Below are 22184 nucleotides of genomic sequence, written 5' to 3'. Positions count from 1 at the left end.
ATAATGTACTTTTGAATTATCAGCTCTTTCAAGTAGTAAAACTAACCCATGCAAATATCACTATATTGGTTAAAATAATGAAGTCCAGCTTTGCACTGTAAAAAGAAAAATGATCAGGATTTGTTTTAATGTGCAATATTCCCTAAATAAGTCCATGCATGGGTATTCCACCAAAATTTGGTTCTAAACTTACTCATTTCTTTTTTAACCTTCCCATTATTTCTCTTCATCTAATTGTGCTGGTAAAAATTCAGACCTCAATAGGAAGAAACAGAGAGGGAAGGAGGGAGAGGGAGGGGGAGGGAGGGAGAGAGAGACTATATAGGTTATAGTAACAGAATCTTGCAAGTCTGAAAGTGCACCCCCCCCCCCCAAATCTTTACAGCCCAAGAAATTATGGACAGCTCCTTCTGAGATGCTTGCTATATCCATCTTCCTTTTGTGGCCTATCTTGCTTTTTATCTGACCATTGTCAAGTCTAGTGCTGCTCCTCCTCCTCATTCAATATCCCCATTACTCTCCACATATTTACATTTTCACAAAGTCAGAACAAAGTACCTAGCTAAGCAGTAAAGCAGTTGTTTCCTGACTACCAATTTAATTGGCTGATACTAATTGAACCTTTCAATGCAAATATTGTCCAGTGACAGGAACTGCCTTGTCAAAAAGCCCAGATTTATTGAATAGCACAAAGACAGCATATATTAATACCTTCATTATGGAACTTCCATCTCTAATCATTTTAATTACTGCAATCACAGTAGAGAAGCATCTGCAATTTGGAGCAATCAGCAGCCTTTAGATTGCTAAAATTAAGGGTTCACATACATTGTTAATAGTTGAAAGCTTTTGTTGAATGCTATCAAAAGGTCAGCTGGGCTCATGGTAAGTGCTCCTTGTATAGGTATGCATGTCAGTTTTGTTAATAGGAATTCTGTTGATTTAGAGATAGAATACATTTGAGACAAGAAAGAGGAGGATGTTAAAGGAGAAAATTTCAGTAAAATTTCTTTCTCAGGATTTGGAAAAAGAACAGGAAAAAAAAGAAAGAAATTGAACTGGAAATTGGTTTGGTATTTATTTGTTAGCCATGGTGTCCAGATAGCCTCTTTCATTTTGAGGCTGTCCTGTCTTTTAAATAAACACTTTAAAGAAGAAAACAGTTTAAATAAGGATCTAAAGTTGCAGGATCCAATCTGTGTCTGTTACAGGGACCAGAGGTTTAGTCTTCCAAGCTTTTAGATTCGGGCTGGAGCTTATCCTTGGGGAATTTTTCTCTAGCACAGGGGTCCTCAAGCTTTTTAAACAGGGAGCCAATTCACAGTCCCTCAGACTGTTTGGAGGCAAGACCAGCTGGGTGTGGTTATGTGGTCATGTGACTGGATGGGTGTGGCCAATTTAGCAATCCAAACAATACACACAAATTAAATTTGTTATGCTCCTGAGGATGGAAAGCAATTAGTCGAGGAATGTGGCTGCCTTAGGGTGTGTATGAGAGACTTATGTTTGTGTGTGTGTGTATGTGTGCCTGTCCTTCTCTCTCTCTCTGGAGGCCAGAGAAGCAGAACACTGGCCCGTTTTTGCCTCCAGAGGCGTCTGAACATCCCGTTTTGGCCTCCCTGGCCTCTAGAAGGCGGGTGGGGGCCGGTAAATAGGCGGGGCAATGTGGGAGGCACAGCATCATGGTCCTGTGTGGGCCAGATTAATGGCTTCAATGGGCCGTATCTGGCCCGCAGGCTTAGTTTGAGGATCCCTGCTCTAGCAGAATATATTCAGAAGACTAAACCTCTGGTCCTGGTGACAACCCAGATTGGATCCTACAACATTATTTTAGGATGCATATTTTTTCCTTCATTTATCAGAATCTAGTATGTTTATAAGGAAAAACATTTTCAGGATTCAGGATTGTGCATGTGTTAAAGATTGTGTTTCATTGCACCGCTTTCCTTCCATGGTAGAGGAGACACAAGAAAAACAAATTTTTAAAAAAGGAATCTTATGAAATATTAAAAGAGCTGTTACTACAGTCTAGTAATTTCTTCTTGTTTCTCTCACCTTGTGACAGCATAGTGGTAGTACTTTCTCCTCCTCCTAAAACCAAACCACCAAACCTGTCAATATCAAAAGTATTTAGAGAGATGCATCAATGTCTCTGTTCAATTAGTGAAATGCTGGGCTGAAGTAATTTGGGTTAAGAAGTTGAAAGATGGTTATCTGACTGGCTGCTTTTTTTATTTTTATGTGGCAGATGAATTTAAGCTCCCTGAATGAATGGGTGTTTCTCCTGCCTTCTTCAGATCCACAGGTTCATTTTTCCTAGGAAAGAGGTGTAAAAGAGACCACCTGCTCCTTAATTGTAGAGAGAAACTCCATATGTGTGTGGTGCACATCTCACTTAAAGTGCTGATGGGTGCACCATTGGAATATCTAAAAGATCAAATTAAGGTTAGATCAATCATGGAGAAAAACTATCTGGTAACTAGGAGCTGAAAATGACTTGATGGCACATTATCAATGTGGTGGAAATGGTGACAAAGGAACCGAGCCAGGAAAATGGAAAAAGGGTCCAATTATTTCCCAATTCAAAGGCAAATATACTCAATGGCAGCCCAACGATAAGACAAGTAATCAGCAAGGCTTATGGCAGCTATCCAACAAGCAGACCAGATTGAGGTAGAGCCCCTCTCCCCCCCCCAAAAAAAAATGGCAAGGATGGAGTGATGATAAAATGAGCAGCACCTGAAAATAAACAGCTGAAGAAAGCCCACTGTGTATAACAGTCCAGTTACATAAGCTCCATGATGAGAAGATATTGAGTGTTGGAAGGAGAGAGGGGAAAAACCTCAATACTGCAAGTCCTTAGAGAAGATATGAAAAGTATATTTCATATACTTTCATTTAAATGAAAATACTCTTTACATTTCAAATGTAAAGAGACTATGTATGGCTAAAAAAGCTGAAGAAATGGGAAAATATTAAGATTCAAAGAGCCAGGAAAAAAGTGAATAAAGGAGAGAATATAATACAGAGTTATAAAGTGTAAAAATAGGAAAAAGTAGCCATAAAACATAGAGGTAGAAATATATAGGTTAAATAAAACTGAAATCAATTTATAGCAATAGGAAAAATGTGGATTAAGATAGGTAGTAAGAAAAAGATACACAGGTAGAGATAACGTTAATTAAACACAGGGGAAATTATAATTACTGACACTTTATTTTTTTAAAAATAAAACAACTAGTGGGACAAAGACAAATCGAAACCTTGTGTTTTTAATATGTACTAGTTAATCTCTGACTCCATGTACTTCACAAAAAACATTTTATGTCTCTTGTATGAAGTGTTTGAGCAGGACAGGAAGAATCTACTTCCACAAGGTAATTAATCGTATATATGTGATAAAAACATAGAGCAATGAGATGTGTGTTTCTGTAGTATATATAAAATTTATATCTCACCTTTCATATAAGACTTATACATGCCTAAAAAGCAGGAGTGAAATCCAGCAGGTTCTGATAGGTTCTGGAGAACTGGTAGTGGAAATTTTGAGCAGTTTGGAGAACCGGTAGCGGAAATTTTGAGCAGTTCGGAGAACCGGTAGCAGAAATTTTGAGTAGTTCAGAGAACCAGCAAATACCACCCCTGGCTGGCCCCAAAGTGGGGAGGGAATGGGGATTTTGCAGTATCCTTGCCCTGCCACACCCAGGAAGCCATGCCCACCAAGCCACACTATGCCCACCAAGCCATGCCCAAAGAACCGGTAGTAAAAAAATTTGGATTTCACCACTGGTACTAGTTAAGACAGTATGAATAACTATTCAATATATATCAATTTATAATATTCATATCTGATTCAATCATTTCTGTTTTGGGGGCCTATGGGATATATTTAAAAAATTCTTTTTTTTAATGATGTCAATTATCCTCTATATCATTGTAGTAAGAGCAGCAATGTGTATTTGTAATTTTTTTCACATATATATCTCAGAAGGAAATTTTAAAAATCAAAATCTTCCAAAGTAAAGAGTTTATTATATTTGCCTATAATAGTAACTGTCTATTTCTGTATAAATATTGAAATACTTTCTCATCATTGTTTTCTCCATGATGTTGCAGAATTTGCACTGCTCAAAGCAAATATGGTTAAAAAAAGGTACATTTTAAAAAATTACGTTCTTTCATAGAACAAAAGTCTTCTGCATACAATCACAAAATATTAATATTTTTGACAAATGTGCAGAATTTTTTCAGTAATTGTATACTTTTTGAATTAGTGTACAAGACAGAAAGAAAGAATAAAAATAAAATTACAAGAGTTCAGCATAGCTTATCACAGGTTTCACCACTGATGTTCAGGGACAATAAAAGAGTTCAAATGTTATGTATTATTTTTAATACTTGGTATCTTGGTATCTTGTTTCTTCAAATAAATAGTTAGAAGCAACATGTATGGCACATCCAAACAGAAGAAAACAAGAAAAAATTGTTTGAAGCATAAACAAATGTCAGGCAAGGGAAAGTAAATATGTCTTAATACACAATACATAATCTTCCAGCTTTCCCACATAAAGAAAATTCATTACATGCATTTGTAGAAATGTCTCCAGTGACTTAAAGCCTACCAGAGGCTTAGTTTTTCATTCTGATAACCTTTTCACAAAAGAGGCCTGAAATGAATCCAGATGGAAGTTTTACAGTAAGTATACATGTATAAATCAAACTGAATTCCTATTTCTTGTTCTGATTGTGCACCTGAGCCAACAAAATAGAAGCTGGCAAACATGAGAGAGGGAGGAAAGATGACAACTTAAGCAAATTACTTCATAAATGCTAAGGATCACAGTGCATGCAAAGAAAAAGAGAGAAAGAGAGAGAAAGAGAGAGAGAGAGAGAGAGAGAGAGAGAGAGAGAGAGAGAGAGAGAGAGAAAGAAAGAAAGAACGAAAGAAAGAAAGAAAGAAAGAAAGAAAGAAAGAAAGAAAGAAAGAAAGAAAGAAAGAAAGAAAGAGAGAGAAAGAAAGTAAGTATTGGTTGGAATTGGTGTGATTGAGTTTCAATCTATCATCAAGCTCATTTTATATGGCAAATTACCTTAGTTGTTCAGATGGATGCCAGAAGAGTAGCCCATTTGCTATAATTTCTGAAGCATTTAGACCAGTGTTGGCAAACCTTTTCAGCACCGAGTGCCAAAACGGGAGTGCGGGCGGGCGGGGAAGCACTGGAAACCGGAAGAGCAGCTCCCCAGCACACATGCACATGAATGCCAGAAACCAGAAAAGCAATTCTAGTTTCCCGCATGCGCATGTGCAGTGGTCATCTGGTCTTCTGGTTTCTGGTGTGCGAAGACCAGCTGGCCGGCCTTAGAGTGCACATGCGCATCAGGGAGCTGCTCTTCCAGTTTCCAGCACTCCCACATGCAAAGACCACATGTACACCAGAACGCAGATGAGCAACAGGCAATGGCTGGCATGCCAGAGAGATGGTTCTGCATGCTACTTCCAGCATGTGTGCCATAGGTTCACCGTTACTGATTTAGACTCAGAATTTGGGGGAGGGGTTAGGCGGGGGAACCAGGGCAGGTGGACTTTTTAAAGTGAAAATTGGTTAAGCTATTTGAGTTGGGAACTGAGAATGAGCAGGAATTTGGATGGATGTTCTGACAAGGTGGGCTAGATAGAAGCCCAAGATATTTATGTAAATGTCTGTCACATTTTAACTGTAACTATGAAAGGGACCTGGAGTCCCAGGGGATCCTTTGTTGTATAAACAGAGGCATACCAATAGAATCAAAATCATGTGAAGTATTAGTAACACTTTATAAATCCTTACTAAGACCATACCTAGAATACTGCATCCAGTTTTGGTCACCATATTACAAAAAAGATATTGAGACTTTGGAAAAAGAAGAAGAGCAATTAAAGGCCAGGAGACAAAAACATATGAAGAACGGTTTCAGGAATTGGGTATGGCTAATTTAGAGAAAAGAAGGACTAGGGGTGACATGATAGCAGTATTCCAGTATTTGAGAGGTTGCCATAAAAAAGAAGGGTCAACTTGCACCAGAAGGCAAAACAAGAAACAATGGATGGAAACTAATCTAGGAGAGAAGCAACCTCAAACTAAGGAGAAATTTCCTAACAATGAGAATAATTAACCAATGAAAGGGCTTGCCTTCAGAAGTTGTGGGTGCTCCATCACTAGAGTTTTTTAAGAAGAGACTGGACAGCCACTTGTCTGAAATGGCATTGAGTCTCCTGCTTGTGCAGGGGATTGGACTAGAAGTCCTCCACGGTTCCTTCCAACTCTCTTATTCTATTCTGTTAAATCTAATACCAGATTTGACAATGTTCTTCCCAAGTTTGGTCCCCTCCACATTTCCCAAATAACCAATATCTTATGCTGTTGTGCACTGCGTGTTTCTTTTTCCACCCCTCCAAACAGTAACAATTGTCATTTCTCCACTACTGCCCTGCAGCATTTTCATAGCCCAGCCATCCCTGAAGTAGTATAATATTCTCCCCATTGCTTTCATTATGGTACATTGATGTTTGAATGGCTCTAAAAGGTGATATACAAATCTAGTGGAGAAATGAGCAACCCTGTGTGACCCAGATTGTTCCTTACATTAATAAGTGAACATTAAAAGGATAGCCATTTCTGATCGATCAGAGCTATAATCCTTATATATTTAGAGACTATCAGATTACAGTAGGCTGTTATAGTGTAATGAAGATACATTCAGTAAGCAGATATGTTTATAGAAAATATATTCTTCAAAAAGAAAACTTTAAAATGTGTTTTTGTGCAAAATCTATCTCTTTCTACAATCATACATTTAAAAGTACATTGGAAATAATATCCTTTCTTTTATAGTGGTTTATTATTAGTCAGAAAATATTGCTAAAAACACTACCACTAACAGAGAATGAGGCTCAGTTTCCAGTTATTAGGCTTTATCATTATTTCATTGCCAGTCAACATTTTATTTTATAAAATTAGAAGTTTATAAAGCAAATTATAAACAGCAAACTGTGAAATTGGAAGCACAAATTTGAACTTTCCTGATTTTTTTTTTTTTAAAATAAGCTCCTCAGTAATCTGTGTTTTCCTTTAGAGCGTTCCCAACTGAAAAGGATTATCTCACTAAGGGTATATCACTACATAATAAATGTTCTTCATTCCAGTCCTTGCAACTGGCAGTCAAAACAAATGTATGTTCCAGTACTGGCATGAGGAGCCTCTCTGCAAAGATTATTTCATGGTCCATTGGACCCTAAAGAATATTATTTTTAAAGGCACATCACCCAAAGAATAAAGCAATGTCAGACTTGTCATAGACATGTATAACCAAACATTTTAGAGCGATAAAGTGTGCTTTCATTATTCAAAGACTTTTTATCTTTTCCTGTAAATATAATTTATTGTGTCATCATATATAAGCTATTAAAGTCAGAAACAAGAAAAGCAAAAATCATAATCTGATCATTTTCATATTTCTTACTGGTATGTAAAAATATTTAAAACCCATTTCTTGGTTTTGTACATTGCCAGGTTGTGGAACTCTAGATGGTTTACACAATTAAAATATAATAATAGTTTAAAAAATAGTGAAAATGAGCAAAAATATTGTGCGATACAAACTGATAAAGTCTTGGTTCATAACATACTAGGTATAATGTGATTAGAAAGAAAACTGCATGGATAATTGATGTAGCAATATCAGGAGATAGTAGAATAGAATAGAATGCAAAGAATTGGATACTTCATGAACTATCTGAAAATTGGAATTGAAAGATTGAGGCATAAACCACTGTAGTGGTCCCAGTGGTTATTGGTACACCTTGTCCTCACCATAAGTTTTCTCCAAGATTTCCTACAGCTGTAGCTCAATCACCTTTTCATCAATATTAACTAAAAAGGGAGGGTGATGAATGAAATTTGACCAGATCATTTGGTCCAATAATGGCTTCTTTAAGAGTAGGTGTATCACCACCTACTTTAAAGTAGGCAGAATAGCCCTCACTCTCAAGAATGAATTTATTAACATCTGGATTCAATCATATCTCACCTCTCAAGAGGCCTTCATGAACTACTTCAATGGTAAACTCAACAAGACTTGTCTAGTCACAGTTTAACCCTATGCTGTAGAACATATTCTTCTTCAATGTTCCTAGTAATAGACTGTCATAGAAGATTATTGCCACACTGTCTCCCTGACTTTAGTAATGCAGTTTAATGTCAAGGGTTAATCTTAAAGAGGGAAAATGTTCTCCTCTCTACACCAAGTTTAATGAAACATGTTATGTCTGCTTGCTACTCCAGTGCAGTGCAATTCTATTACAGAGTGATCTGACATTTAACAATCCCTGAGGCTGATATATCCAGCAAATCGAAGCCTGGGATCCATGGAAAAAGGTAGCTGGTCTATAGGAAAAGTTGATTACAAGTTGTAGAGACATTTTTCTCCAACCCAACATTGATACATGCCATTGCTAGACAATATAAAAAAGCTGTTCCAACCCTTGTATACTTCAATAACCATACTCTGCCCAGATATATCAAACTTCAAGCTATATTACCAATCACTGTATATACGTTATCTGTTATGTTTGTATAACTTAATCATTTCATGCTGTTCTGCCAACCAGGAAAATTAAAAATACATTATTGTAACATGAATTCAACAGCACATATGTCCTTATGAGGAAGCTCTAATGCACCTGACCTTCCTAGAACAAAGGTCTTCATACTAACTCCATAATGAGTGCAAGGTCCCCACTTATCTATCATATTTATCAGATATCATCTATGAGCCTGGCTAGGTGGCTGAGTGGCTAAGACACTGAGCTTGTTGATCAGAAAGGTCGGCAGTTCGGTAGTTTGAATCCCTAGTATAGGTCTTCTGCATGAGCAGGGGTTTGGACTAGATCAGTGGTCCCCAACCCCCGGTCCGCGGACCGGTGCCGGGCCGTGGAGTACCTGGCACCGGGCCGCGCAGCGGCCGGGGGACATGAACGCTGCAGCGCAAAGGCTCCTGGGCCGTGCGCAAAAGCTCCTGGGCCGTGCGCAAAAGCTCCTGGGCCGTGCGCAAAGGCTCCAGGGAAGAGAGCCCCGCGCAGGTACGCACGTGTGGCCCAAAGCCCCCACCCCTGCGCGCGCTCAGCGGGCCACGGTAAAATTATCAAAGGCTGATTGGTCCGCGGCGATAAAAAGGTTGGGGACCACTGGACTAGATGACCTCCAAGGAGCCTTCCAACTCTGTTATTGTTACCTGTCTACCAAGCTGGGAGCTCCCAATATTGATTATCACAATTCTGAAGAAAGAGAAAATTAGAAATGCAAAATAACAGAGTTTGCTATTGACCAGCTCACTAAGAGTCTATTACAATAATCTCGGACCAGCAGTGGCAGTGGCAGTGGCAGCGGTTGGCAGGAGGAGGGAGTGGTTTTGTGCCTGTGCCTGCCACTTCCACAAATGGAGATTTGATTGTTTGCATGCTTGCCTGATACTTGTGTGGCCCGGTTCCCAAGGGCTGCGAACTAGTATTGGGCCACAGACCAGGGGTTGGGGACCCCTGGTCTCTTACATGTATATACTGACCACCTATGCTACCAAACCAAATGTTATTTGTAAACTGTTCTGTTCACTGTAATTTCACACCAAATGTCTCTAATAATATGTTTCAGTGATCTGTGATCTAAGTTTTGTAATGCCGCCTCACTGGAAAAGATAAAATTGAAATCTTTATGATTTTTTTAAAGGTTGGAATTAATTGTAATTCAAATATTGCACTTCATGGGACAACTATTTCATTCTTTTCTAAAAACGAATAACAACATTGATTTGTAGCATTATTTAAATGCCTTTTTTAAAGATGCTGTTGTAACTAACACAAAGATGCTGTGGATCGTAGTTGCATAAGTAAAGGGTTTTTCACAGCAATGTGACAAAATCTCTTCATAGTAGAAGGTCCATCTGTGATGCACTGTGATTCATATTTCATTCTTTGCTGCCCTCTTCCCTTTTCCTGTGGATACTCATGGTAAGAATCTCATTCTGGCAGGAGCAGGTGCATGGCTTTGGGGTTCTTCCGGATTTGTCTCTGTCTAAGTGGCATCAAAGGCACAGAATAAATTAGCCAGCTGTGCCTAGTTTGGCAGTTGTAACCCTTCCTGAACCAGGGACCACTTAGGCACAGTTGTCAATCCTCTAATATGCTCTTGTTTGAATTACTGCAACATGCTTTATGTGACTCTGCAATTGGAAACAATTTAGGAGCTCCAGCAAGTGTTGTTTCAAGAGACCATTATTCCACTAAAAAAAGTGCACTTGCTGCCTAATGTCTAAGGTCACCATTCAATCTTCAAAGTTATAGTAGTGAGTTTTAAGGGTTTAGCAACTTAAAACCTTTAAAACTCATTAAGAAAACATGGAATACTATGGTAGTAATACTAAACAGATTATATAAAGCATTAGGAAGTGTTGCTTCCATAATGTTTCTACTCAAAGCTTAAGATCCTAGTGGGGCAGAGGTATCTCAACATCCCAGAGCTGGGATACTATTATTTTAGTGCCAGTTAAATTTATTTTTGCATTAAGGATCTGTTCTTTTTTACTTTTTTAAAAAATGGATAACCAGTGTAACACCATAATGAGTGGGTTTTTATTTTGAATGAACAAATAAAATAATGATTGCAAAATTATAAAAATGCAGAAGTGTTATCATAAAGCAGCAATGAAATAATTCCTGGAACTTTCCTATACTTGTGATATAAAATAATAAACTGCCATCTTGGATATTTCCCCCTCCTCTCTACTAATTTCATGCCTGTGTTGTTGTTTTTTACATTCATGTTAGAATTTCTAGTGTAGATAGGTTTAGAATTATATGTGACAAACTAAGGTATTTTTTACCTTCATCTGAAATAATTGGTAACTAATCCAGTGCTTCCAATAATATCATCTGGCACTTTGTTTGTTTGTTTGTTTGTTTGTTTTATTAAATTTGTATACCGCCCTACTCCCGAAGGACTCAGGGCGGTGAACAGGCACAGAATAAAATACAGAAATACAAAAGTTAGAAACAATTTAAAACCAAATTAAATAATTTAGCCCAAGACAATTAAAATATCAATAATTTAAAACAAATTAAAATTTCAGTTTAAAAATTTAAAAGAAAGGGGAGAAAATTAGGCCAGGCCGGCTTACTGTAATAGGAGGGTCTTAAGAGCACGGCGGAAAGTGCGCAGATCCGGGATCCTCCGTATCTCCGGGGGACTTTGAAGTCCCTGCTAACTGGAATCATCCCTCTTAAATTCACTTGACTAAGATAACTAAATTTAAATATATTGCATGAATGCAAAGTTATTTCAGAGTAAAGTTAATGCTTCCCGAATTGAATTTACAAAGCCAAATAATATGTTAATGACTTTTAAAAATTGATGGTAGAGAGGATTGGCACCAGGAACTCGACTGAAATTATAATTCAAATATGCAGGTCTTAGCAAATTTATCTTCAGGGGAAAGTTTAAGTATTATGTTTGTTCATGCAGTCAAACAGGTTTGGTACTTTCCTATCAAGTTCTTCCCAAGAACCTGGGGTAGTCAAATGTTGACTCTTGGTGATTTATCAGTGCCAATGGTGTTATTATGTATACAACAATGTGAAATCACAGCTGCTATTTATTTATTTATTTGTCACATTTCTATGCCGCCCAAATCCCTGGAGACTCTGGCCGGCTTACAACAAAAAATAATGTGAACAATATACCATAAAAATTGTTTTAAAAAAACATTAAAAACCCATAGACTCCATTCATGGCTGGGTCTCGCAAGATTGCAGCAGCGAGATCAATGGCTAGTTCTTTAGCTGGTGTTGACATTTGTACACTTCAGGTTTTTCCCAAGAACCTACGATGCAGTAATGCACTGGCATAGTATACTGTATGTGTGAATCCAAGCAGTGTGGCCTTTTGCAATTGACAGATGGAAATTTTGTCAATGCGCAGATTTTCAAAGTGCCTTCCAAGATTAGTCAGTATGGTATCTGCCAATAACCACTGGGACCACCATGGCTGATTTATGCCAGAGTTTTTCAACTTCCATTATCAGATCTTGATACTTTCTGATCTTCTCCAATGCTTTCTCTTCTAATTATGTCCTGGTATTGCCACATAAACACTTCTTCTGTTCCACTGTAGCCAAGACATTATCAGTTTGTATTTGGAAATCCCTCAAATATATTATTATTCAGGCTTCCTCATTGTGTGGGATCTGGATTGTCTGAAAGGAATAAGGACAACCGCTTCTACTTATACAGAGGTTTTTCCTTATCCATTGCCTACCCAAAGGAAGGTTGATGCCAGAGATGAGACAGCACTACATTTTCCTTCCCTAGTGTGGGAGTCATTCTCATTAAATCAATTTAGAGTAAGGGCATCAAAATGTTATACTTAGTCTGAATGATGAAATTTTCCAATTTTAGCCTTCCATCAAATATTGTCAAATGGAATAGCACTTTTTGCAGCTTACAGAATGTCCTGTGAGGCAATTATGTTTTCTTTCAATTTGTCACTGAATCACCATGTCTACATTTTTGTAGCCCAAGGAAGTAAATGTGTTAGCATAACCACTGGTCAAACTATTGTGACAGGTTTGCAGACATTCTTAACTTGACAGAACCTGTCATGGTGATAATGAGGATTCAACTTTTTTTTCCCCCAGTCCTAAAATTTAACAGTGAAACCAATTGTCATAGCTACAAATGCAAATAATATCACGAGCAGAGTCAGGTATTACTGCTATTAAAACACAACTAATGCCAAATAATAAATATCCTTGATGCATCTGGTTAGAAGCAAAGTAATAATTTTAAGACGAATCTTAAATAAAAGATTTCTAGCAATAAAGGTAAGATTATCAACAAAGTTATATTAAGCACGATAACATAGTGGTTAAACACGCCATGACTGTAACTATAACTTTCATAGCCATAGCCTATGGCTCAGCCGCTGATTTCCTAATACAAGCCTAATACCCTAGACCACAGTGTCAAACTCAATCATGTCATGGGCTGTATTATGATGTATCACAATGTTTTTTGCCTTTGTGGAGCTGGGGTGGGCGTGGCCTGTGCATGATGTATCCAGCCCATGGGCGCCAGTTTGACAGGCCTGCCTTAGACTGTAACTCCCATCATTCCAGCCAAGTAAAATGCTGATTGGGGATGTTGGGAATTGCTGGCATGAAACAACTGACGGACACAATATAAAAACAATGCCTAGTTGCAATTCTGAAATCTAGTTTTCAGTATTCATTATTCAAAAGTCCAAGATGACCATAGACCTAACTTTACAGAAACTGTTATAAGTCTTTTTTTAGGCTAAAACACTTTGTTTATAGAGTATTTGAAATAAGAAAATTATCAAAACTTAAAGATGTTTGTATACTTTAAAAGATCTTTTAAAGCTTTCCTTCACTGATGTGAGAGACAAGAGAGCAAAGTGAAACATTAGACTGAATGCTAGAAGATGTTTTCTCAAGAAAAATGAACATTTTTGTCTGACTCCAATGAGTATAATTTTAAATAAATCAAATCTATTTTGTTTTATTTTATTTAGTCCCTCTTATTTTGGTTAATGTCTGAATAGCAAGCCAGAAATCAGGGCTGCGGTAGATTGAACCATACATCAAAACTTGCTCTGTTATTATGCAACTCTTTAAAAGATGTTAAAAGAGAACCCAAATTTCAGCTGATATCAGCTGAAATTATTCTTATGCTCTTTATACTCTCTCTCTCTCTCTCTCTCTCTCTCTCACACACACACACACACACACACACACAGATACCATCTTTATTACTTTTACAAATAACTCAAGGCAATGAACATATCCAACACACCTTCCTTCTCCTATTTTCTCACAACAGCCTGGTGGGGTGGGGTAGTTTGAGAGAGAATAACTGTCCCAAAGTCACTAGCTGGCTTTCCTGTGTAAGGCGGGACTTGAATTCACAGTCTCCCACTTTCTAGCCTGGTGCTAGAAGTCATACAGCCAGTTTGCTTCTAGGCCAAACTGGCTGTATGATTTCAGAATAGTACTACTGTAGAGTAAAACTGGAATAATGCCAGATGCTGCTATTCCAGAATAATTCTCAAGAATGTCATTGTATTTAAATGCACCTACTCCAATTCTAAAATAAATTTACAACAATATCTGGATAGTGGGAAATGTTTGTAAACACTTAAAAAAAAGTCATTTCATTCTGTATTGTATAAGCAGTTTTTCAACTGGTTCACATGTGAAGCTAGAATTAATCAGTTTAAGGGGGAAAAGAAGAAATTATTATTTTTGTTATTGCTGTGTGGGATGACACAACACAACTCTCACATTCTCACATGTGCACACTACTAGTATTTGCACCAAGACCATAAAGGGCAGGATCCGGTGACTAAAGAAGAATAGATTCACCCACAGCCCAAAATAGGTATTTTGCTCATGGTACCCAATGGAATTTAGGCAAATTCCAGCTTCTGACCTGTATTATCAATAAGGCAACCCAGATAATTTATACAGGAAGACTTTTGTTTGGAGACAAGGAAAAATGTTATTTTAAAATTGGCACAGCTAAGGACAAATTTAGGTTGCCTCAGCTGTGGCCTGGAAGTAACACAAAAGCAATGTCAGGGGATATGACCTTTTAAAACAATTAGCAAGGCAAATTTGTGCCACAGTTAGGGAAACATGAGGGTAAGCATCAATAGCATACATATTATTCAGGCTGTAATCCCAACCAAAATAACAATGCAAATTATTCTTTACCATTCAAGTTTAGCCAAAATGTTTTTTTTAAAAAGATATTTGGAGTAGCCTGGGTAATGACTTCTCTAATGATGATATAACTCTCTAAGGGTAACAGGGTCCATTCTGACAGGTAGCATCATCTGACTGATTATTGTCTGGAAGGTATTTTTTTTCCCTTCCTCTATTGAAAAATGAATTTAAACTATCAAGAAATGTGAACTACTCAGCTCCTTATAATCTTTGATTCCCAATGGTACTGAGTTGTTGAAAAGATATATTTATTTTCAGAAATATATTAATTTTAATAACAATTTATTAAATTTATATACCACCCAATCCTAGTGACCTTGGGCGGTATAAGGAAATTTTGGGAATTTAAGGAAATCAAGATCAAACTGTATGGGTCCGGTAGTGGAAATTATCTTGCCTGAATTCAAACTGCCTCTGTCACAACATAATCATGTGCCTCAGCATGTAGAAAATATGGTCAGACCTATTACCTTTGGAAAGGTGCCTCTACTTCCCATGGGTTATAAAAGCTGGAATCCAAATGAATCTTGCTTACAGTGCGCCTCAGTTTTTTACAGCAAATCAATAGTTTATAGAAAAGGCTACAGATCTATGCTAAGTATAGTACATCATTTGTTCAGAAGTAATTTTAGAAGTAAAATGAGAGTTTGGGGTAAATTACTAAGAGAAAAAAAAACATTAATTTTTAATCTAGCTACCTATATTTTGTAACATATGTTTCCTTCTCACAATGATTAATTACATTCTTTCTTTCTTGTGTATAACAAAGTAAAATATTGTGGGTGGGTGATAATCATAACAGCACTTCCAAAAATAGAAGAAGTTACATTTGATTGGCCATTGTATAAATAGCAAGATGACTAAATAAATTTAATCCCATATTTTTCTTGCCAGAGAGAGAGAGAGAGAGACAGAGACAGAGATAGAGACAGAGAGAGACAGAGAGAGAGAGAATGCCCTTCAGAAAGTTTGAGATCCAAATATGTTTTGCAATCTGCCCACCAATTTGAAATATATAGCTGCTAGCACTACTAAATTAAAGTAAAGGACCACAGGATTCTAGTTAAAAAAAATTTATGACTAAAAATCACGGTTCATTTTGTTACTGAGGAAAGTCTACCTTATCTAGAATGTCACATAATACTTGAAGGCCAATCTCCACCCCAACCATGAGGCTGTTAACTTCTCTTGAGCTACCTTTTAATTTGAATTATGGTGTAGGCAGGATTCCAGTTTTTTAAAATAATTTATTCAGACACTTAGATCTCCGTTCTACACTATGATTTCAGCAAGTAATGGCTATAGTTTTAAATTTCTGTTTGGTGTCATTGCTTTTTTACATAGGTTGTGCTGCATTAGTAGTATTAACTCTATTTTTTTAACAAGTGTCACCCATCTTGGTAATAAGATAACTCACCAGTAGACTGAATTTTTTGTCCTTCATATTGAATGTTGTGAAATCTATACTGACTTAACTGAGATTCTTTTATATTCAATTCAAGGGAGTTAAAAATTTTATTGTGAAAATATAGTTCTAGAAAAATGAAAAATATTTTATTCAACCAGAATTAACCCATAAGTATTATACTCATAAACATTCTTATAAACATATTGGGATAAAACATTTTCATCAGCAATTGTTTTGACCAACTTCTAACATTGACTCTATTGGTCACCCTGGATATTGATTGGGGTGGCTTCCAGTATTGTCCAATTTATTATACAAATTAAAAAGAAAAAAATCCTGACTCTTCTGATTTCTGTTAGATAAATAAACTAACATAATTTCCCAGGGGCTATTTGGGAACTGGAGGATTAAAAATATCATAGTAATAATCAGTAACCAGGAAAAAAAAATCAGTTCTTTTGGCCTTTAAGGAGAAACCACTATATTCTACTTATTGGTTGCTATTGTTACAAACAATAGTTTATTCTGCCCACTTTTTTCCTCACACTAGCCAATTCCAGTTATAGAGTGGAAAGTTATAATAAGGAACACTACATAGTATAAGCAAGGATAATTAAGCATAAAAGAGACTTTCATATTTAACTGTCAAATAATAACTTTCTCTGACAACTCCAATTTACTGCTATGATGTCACTAGGTTATCTAGAAATGCAATAGTGAATTGTGACAGACAAAAGTCTTCAGAATATTTTAAACATTAATGTCCCATAGATTAACATTCTGCTTTCTTTCTCTTCAATGAGATAGGATAGGATAGGATAGGATAGGATAGGATAGGATAGGATAGGATAGGATAGGATAGGATAGGACAGGACAGGACAGGACAGGACAGGACAGGACAGGAGATAAGATAAGATAAGATAAGATAAGATAAGATAAGATAAGATAAGATAAGATAAGATAAGATAAGATAAGATAAGATAAGATAGACAAGACAAAACAAGACAAGACAAGACAAGATAAGACAAGACAAGACAAGACAAGATAAGATAAGGTAAGAGAAGAAGAAGAGAAAGGAAGAGAAGAGAAGAGAAGTTTTATTGTTACTTTTTTTCTGTGAACACACTGGCACACATTAAAAAATGAAATTCTGACGCCCGCTTTTAAAAGAATATATATACACATATTGTATTAGAAGTCAGATGTTATTGTATATAACCATGATGGCAAACCTATGGCACACGTACCGGAAGTGGCATGCAAAGCCATCTCTCCAGGTACGCCAGCCATTGCCTGTTGCTCTTCCGGGTTCCAGCTGGTCTTCGCTCACACATATGTACCAGAAACTGGAAGACCAGGTGACTGGCATGCATATGCATACTGGAAACCGGAAGCTCAGCTTCCCAGCATGTGCATGCACACCAGGGAACTGCTCTTCCAATTTCCGGCACTCCTATGTGTGTGCTCTCCCGTTTCAGCACTCAGTGCCGAAAAGGTTCACCAACACTGGTATACAACCATATACAATGTGTGTGTGTGTGTGTGTGTGTGTGTGTAGTAATCACCATATGCAAGTAACTTGTTTATATATGTCAGTCAGAACAAAAGAGTGTAGCTGAATCTGGAGGTTAATTTAAAGTTACTTTGCCTCACTGAAGCAAACTTCTCCTTCAACATTCCATACACCCTTTAGTATTGATGTATGCAGATATGCATCTATAGGAGTAAGAAAAAGAAAGACGGGCAAATGAAGGAGTAGGAAGAATATGACCTCAACTTTTGAGTTACAACTCTCAAGATGCCCTCCTACCAACCAACTCCATGCCAACTCTAATCACTTTCTACTATCCTTGCCCTCATACTCCCCAAATCTCCCCGTTTTCTTTAACAAAAAAACAACCCAAAGTCTTGAAGAAATAATTATTCACTAAAATGCATATTTCATATAACTTCAACATTTCAAATATATTTTCAGATTTTTTTCTAGATGTTTAATTCAGTTCAGATCACTTATGTGCTACCCTAACTACAAGTGAAAGCTGCAGACATAGCAAGCTCATGATTTAAATATATATTTCTGTTCAGTCGCAGAGCAGCTTTTAATTTACCGTACTTTTGAAATCATAAAATTTTCTTAGATTTAATATAAATATAGTGATAGAGGCAGATCATTTTTTTATCTGCCCTTATGTAAATGTCTTCATGTTTTCTTTTTATTTAGGTTGTTTTCATTTTGGGTGAATATACTATTTATCCCCAGGCTATTTAATTAATAAAGGATTAATTCTCTGCTATCTATCTTTCCTGTGTCTGTTTTTTTTTTTTCGTGGCTGATACATTCCTTTATTTTTTTTTTATTTCCCAATTACATCTCACAAATGTCTGAGTCAGCAATAGTGTATGCAAAATTAATAAAATTACTACAGCTTTTTAGTGCTCTGGATTTATTTCCATCAGCATTAGCTAACAACCATCTCTAGCAATTAATCAGTAAAAGAATAATGAGTTCACTGAGGTCATACTAACATTATACAAACAGATAGCATCCTAATATGAATACATATTCACACAATAAAACATGCAACATTATTTTCCTCAGCAGGAAAAACAGACACAGCAGCCTTAATAATCATCTGATTAATAACATCCACCCAAGTTATTAATACCGCCTCTTTCAATAATCAGCATAATGACTATTGTCTGGTCGTGATTCAACTGAAAAAGCTCATGAATACATAGATTTAAAGTTCAAATTTTAAGCTAAGCAATCCATCTTGGAGAATGTGTTTTAATTCCAGATAAATATGTAATTTGGGATATATAATTGCAGATTTTTGTTTGAAAATGAGCTCTAGAACTCAAACACTTTTGTGCTTTGAAAGCATTTAAATAGTTCGGGTAAATACCTTGTTGGTGATTAAAGCTGCAATAAAAATTTATTGTTTTATTTTTCAGTTTAATTTGCCACTGCAGCTGGGAAGTCAAGGAAGCAAAATATTTACAATGAAAGTGATGCATTGTCATAGGAGTTGCCAAAAAATGGCCAAAGAGTTTACCAAATCTGCTTCCTAATTCTACACCAGAATAGAATACCTATGACTTTCTAGATACTAATCGAGAAATAAGTATGATCATACAGAATATTAGTTTATTCAGAGGCTTTCAAAAACTGTGACCTCAATTGTATTTGTATAACAATAACTGTCAAAATACTGGGTAGTACACACTAACAGGGAAAAATCAAATAATATTGGAAGTCAGTTGGTTTGGATATTTTGACATCTTATATGGTACTCTAACAATAAATGTATAATATCTTCCATTGTTAGAGAATTATAGTTTCACTTCCTTTCCCATGTTACCAATCCTGAATCAAGGTTTAGACCATAAATTCTCAATGCATTGTTTAAGGAGTTACATCCCATCAAGATTATTGTGTTTGGGTTTATGCACAATATAAAACTAAATTAGGGAACACCTTTCCTTTAGCTTAGATGATTTCCAGTATAAAAATTCATCATATTTCTGAGGAACCAGGGTTTCAGCTGGTGGTACAGGGACATGATTATGGCTGCAAAGTACTATATAGACTATGCATATATTTATTTTTTTACTTTTGTTAGGCTTAAATATATAAAAAAGTAATGATTCTCACTAGTCCTGTTCCCACAATGTACCCACTGCCCTGCATTGATATATAAGTATCAATTCACTGTTCTTCTTAAATAGTCTAGGACAGTGGCTCTTTTACAACCTGTGGATTTTAACTCCCAAAATTCCTGAGATAAGCTGTCTCAGAAATTCTGGAAGTTGAAATCCACAGGTTGTAAAAGAGCCACATTTGCCCACCCCTGGTCTAGGACCATAACTGACAGTCGTAAATCCAAGTAAATTAACTGACAGTAGGAATTAAATGATTGGGCCGCAATCATAGCTTCATAGTTATTTATTAACAAAGGAGACAACAAAAGTTTCAAAATAATTTCAAATTATTAGTGTTGTGTGGATTTTCAAAAGGTTCTTCATCTAATTGTCCCTTTGAAGCTTGCTCACAAATTCTAAATGTCAGAACTATACAACAACCAAGCAATGGGATTTCTGTGCAAACAGATTAGCATATTTCAACGTTGAACCTTTTCAACCATTTTTGAAAGAGTACCTTTTGTACTCTTCTAATGTATATGTTAACAGACTTAGACTATTTCAGATATATTATATGAAGACCTAGCTCTCTGGTAAATTTGGAAGGAAAATGGAGATGACAATGACCAGCAATAAAATGGATCGACTTGGTTACTGGAGCGGTGATGAGTGTACATTGGAAATCCTGAAAGACCAGGCAAGGGATAGATAATCATGGTGAAAATGGTTAGAGCAATCAACCAATGGAATAGCTTCCCTTTAGAAGCTGTGGGTGCTCCATCATTGGAGGCTTTCAAAAAGAGATGGACAACCATTTTTCTGAAATGGTATAGGGTCCCTGCTTGAACAAGAAGTTGGACTGTAAGACCTCTAAGGTCCCTTTCAGCTCCATTATTCTATGAGAACATTAAAGTGATACAGCCCTACTACATTGCTAGGTATCCTTAGGCATAAGACAGTGCTTATATTATAGATTATATTCTAGACATGAAAAAACAGAGGCATTTTGTTCTGAAGCATATTTCTGCATGGGCAATTGGATGCAATCAGGTCACTGACACAATAGTTCCATCAGAATTAAATGACACTCACTCAATTCTATAATTATATAGATCTATGCATCCATGATAGACATCAGAAAAGTGATTACTGAATTTTATGGGACATTGCAATATGTAATAGATCAACAGCAGAAATCACAGCACAGAGCAAATGCAAAACTTGGAGAGGAGCCTGAAAATGGTTGGGACTAGGAATCTGCAAAGATGCAATTGTGAAACTGGGACAAAGAATCTGCAAAGATGTAAGACAATGAATGATATATTTTTGCAGAGAAAATGGGCTGACTAATATATTATTCAGCAACACAAAAGATAACTCTACACCTGATTATTTTCACATGGACAACAACATGGTCAAATATATTATATCTTATGTAGCAACAAATGGAGAAATTCTGTGCTGAGTTACAAAGCCCTGCCATTTACTGATGTGAATCTGCACATCAGCAATTTATCATGGAGCTACATATTAGACTAAAAATATCCAGGCCCCAAAGAGATAAAAACCATTCCAGAACAATATAGGATTAAGTTTCAACACAGACTAAAAATATGAATTTAGTGGACTGCAAGCCTGTGAAATTATGAGATAGGATTAAATTAACTGTAAAAGAGCGGCTAAAAAGGACATCACAAGAGTCTATCAAACAAAGTAATAGAAATAGCTAAGGAAAAATTATTTGCAAAAAGCCAAGAAAATTTAGAAAAAAATCTAAAGAACTTAATGTAACCTCCAAGGCAGGAAAGTCTGAGGCATTTCAAGCAAGACAACAGCTGTAATGGTCAATTCAGCAATATTCTCTGTTATGTTGTACAGATCTGAGGGGTGGATTTAGCAGAAGAGCAAGAGCTACGGCATTGGATAAGGCTGTTTTATATTTCTTGTACATCAATCAACCATGTCAGTTGTAAATGAAATCCACCCAAAATGTTCATCAGAAGCAAAGATCATGTAACCAATGAAATCATACTTTGGATATCTCGTGAGGGTTGATATACTTATGAAAAAAATAATAATGCTGGTAGAAGGTGGGTGGAAGAGGCAGATAACAAATGAATTTGAATTTAGATTTTCATCTTAAATAGAAGCTATTAAATTAATACAATATTCAATTTAAATAAAAAATTATAGGTATGTATAAGACTGTCTGGTGCCTCACATTTTCTGAAGTATTTTCATACCTAAATTACCAGAAAGGTAATTTAGTATGGTGTACAAACAAAATAGCAATTAAATAGTA

The sequence above is a fragment of the Pituophis catenifer genome, unplaced genomic scaffold, assembly GCF_029215685.1.
Source record: "Pituophis catenifer annectens isolate HBS135680 unplaced genomic scaffold, rPitCat1.0.hap2 SCAF_6, whole genome shotgun sequence".
NCBI lineage: Eukaryota > Metazoa > Chordata > Lepidosauria > Squamata > Colubridae > Pituophis > Pituophis catenifer.
Note: the sequence above shows the minus strand (reverse complement) of the source record.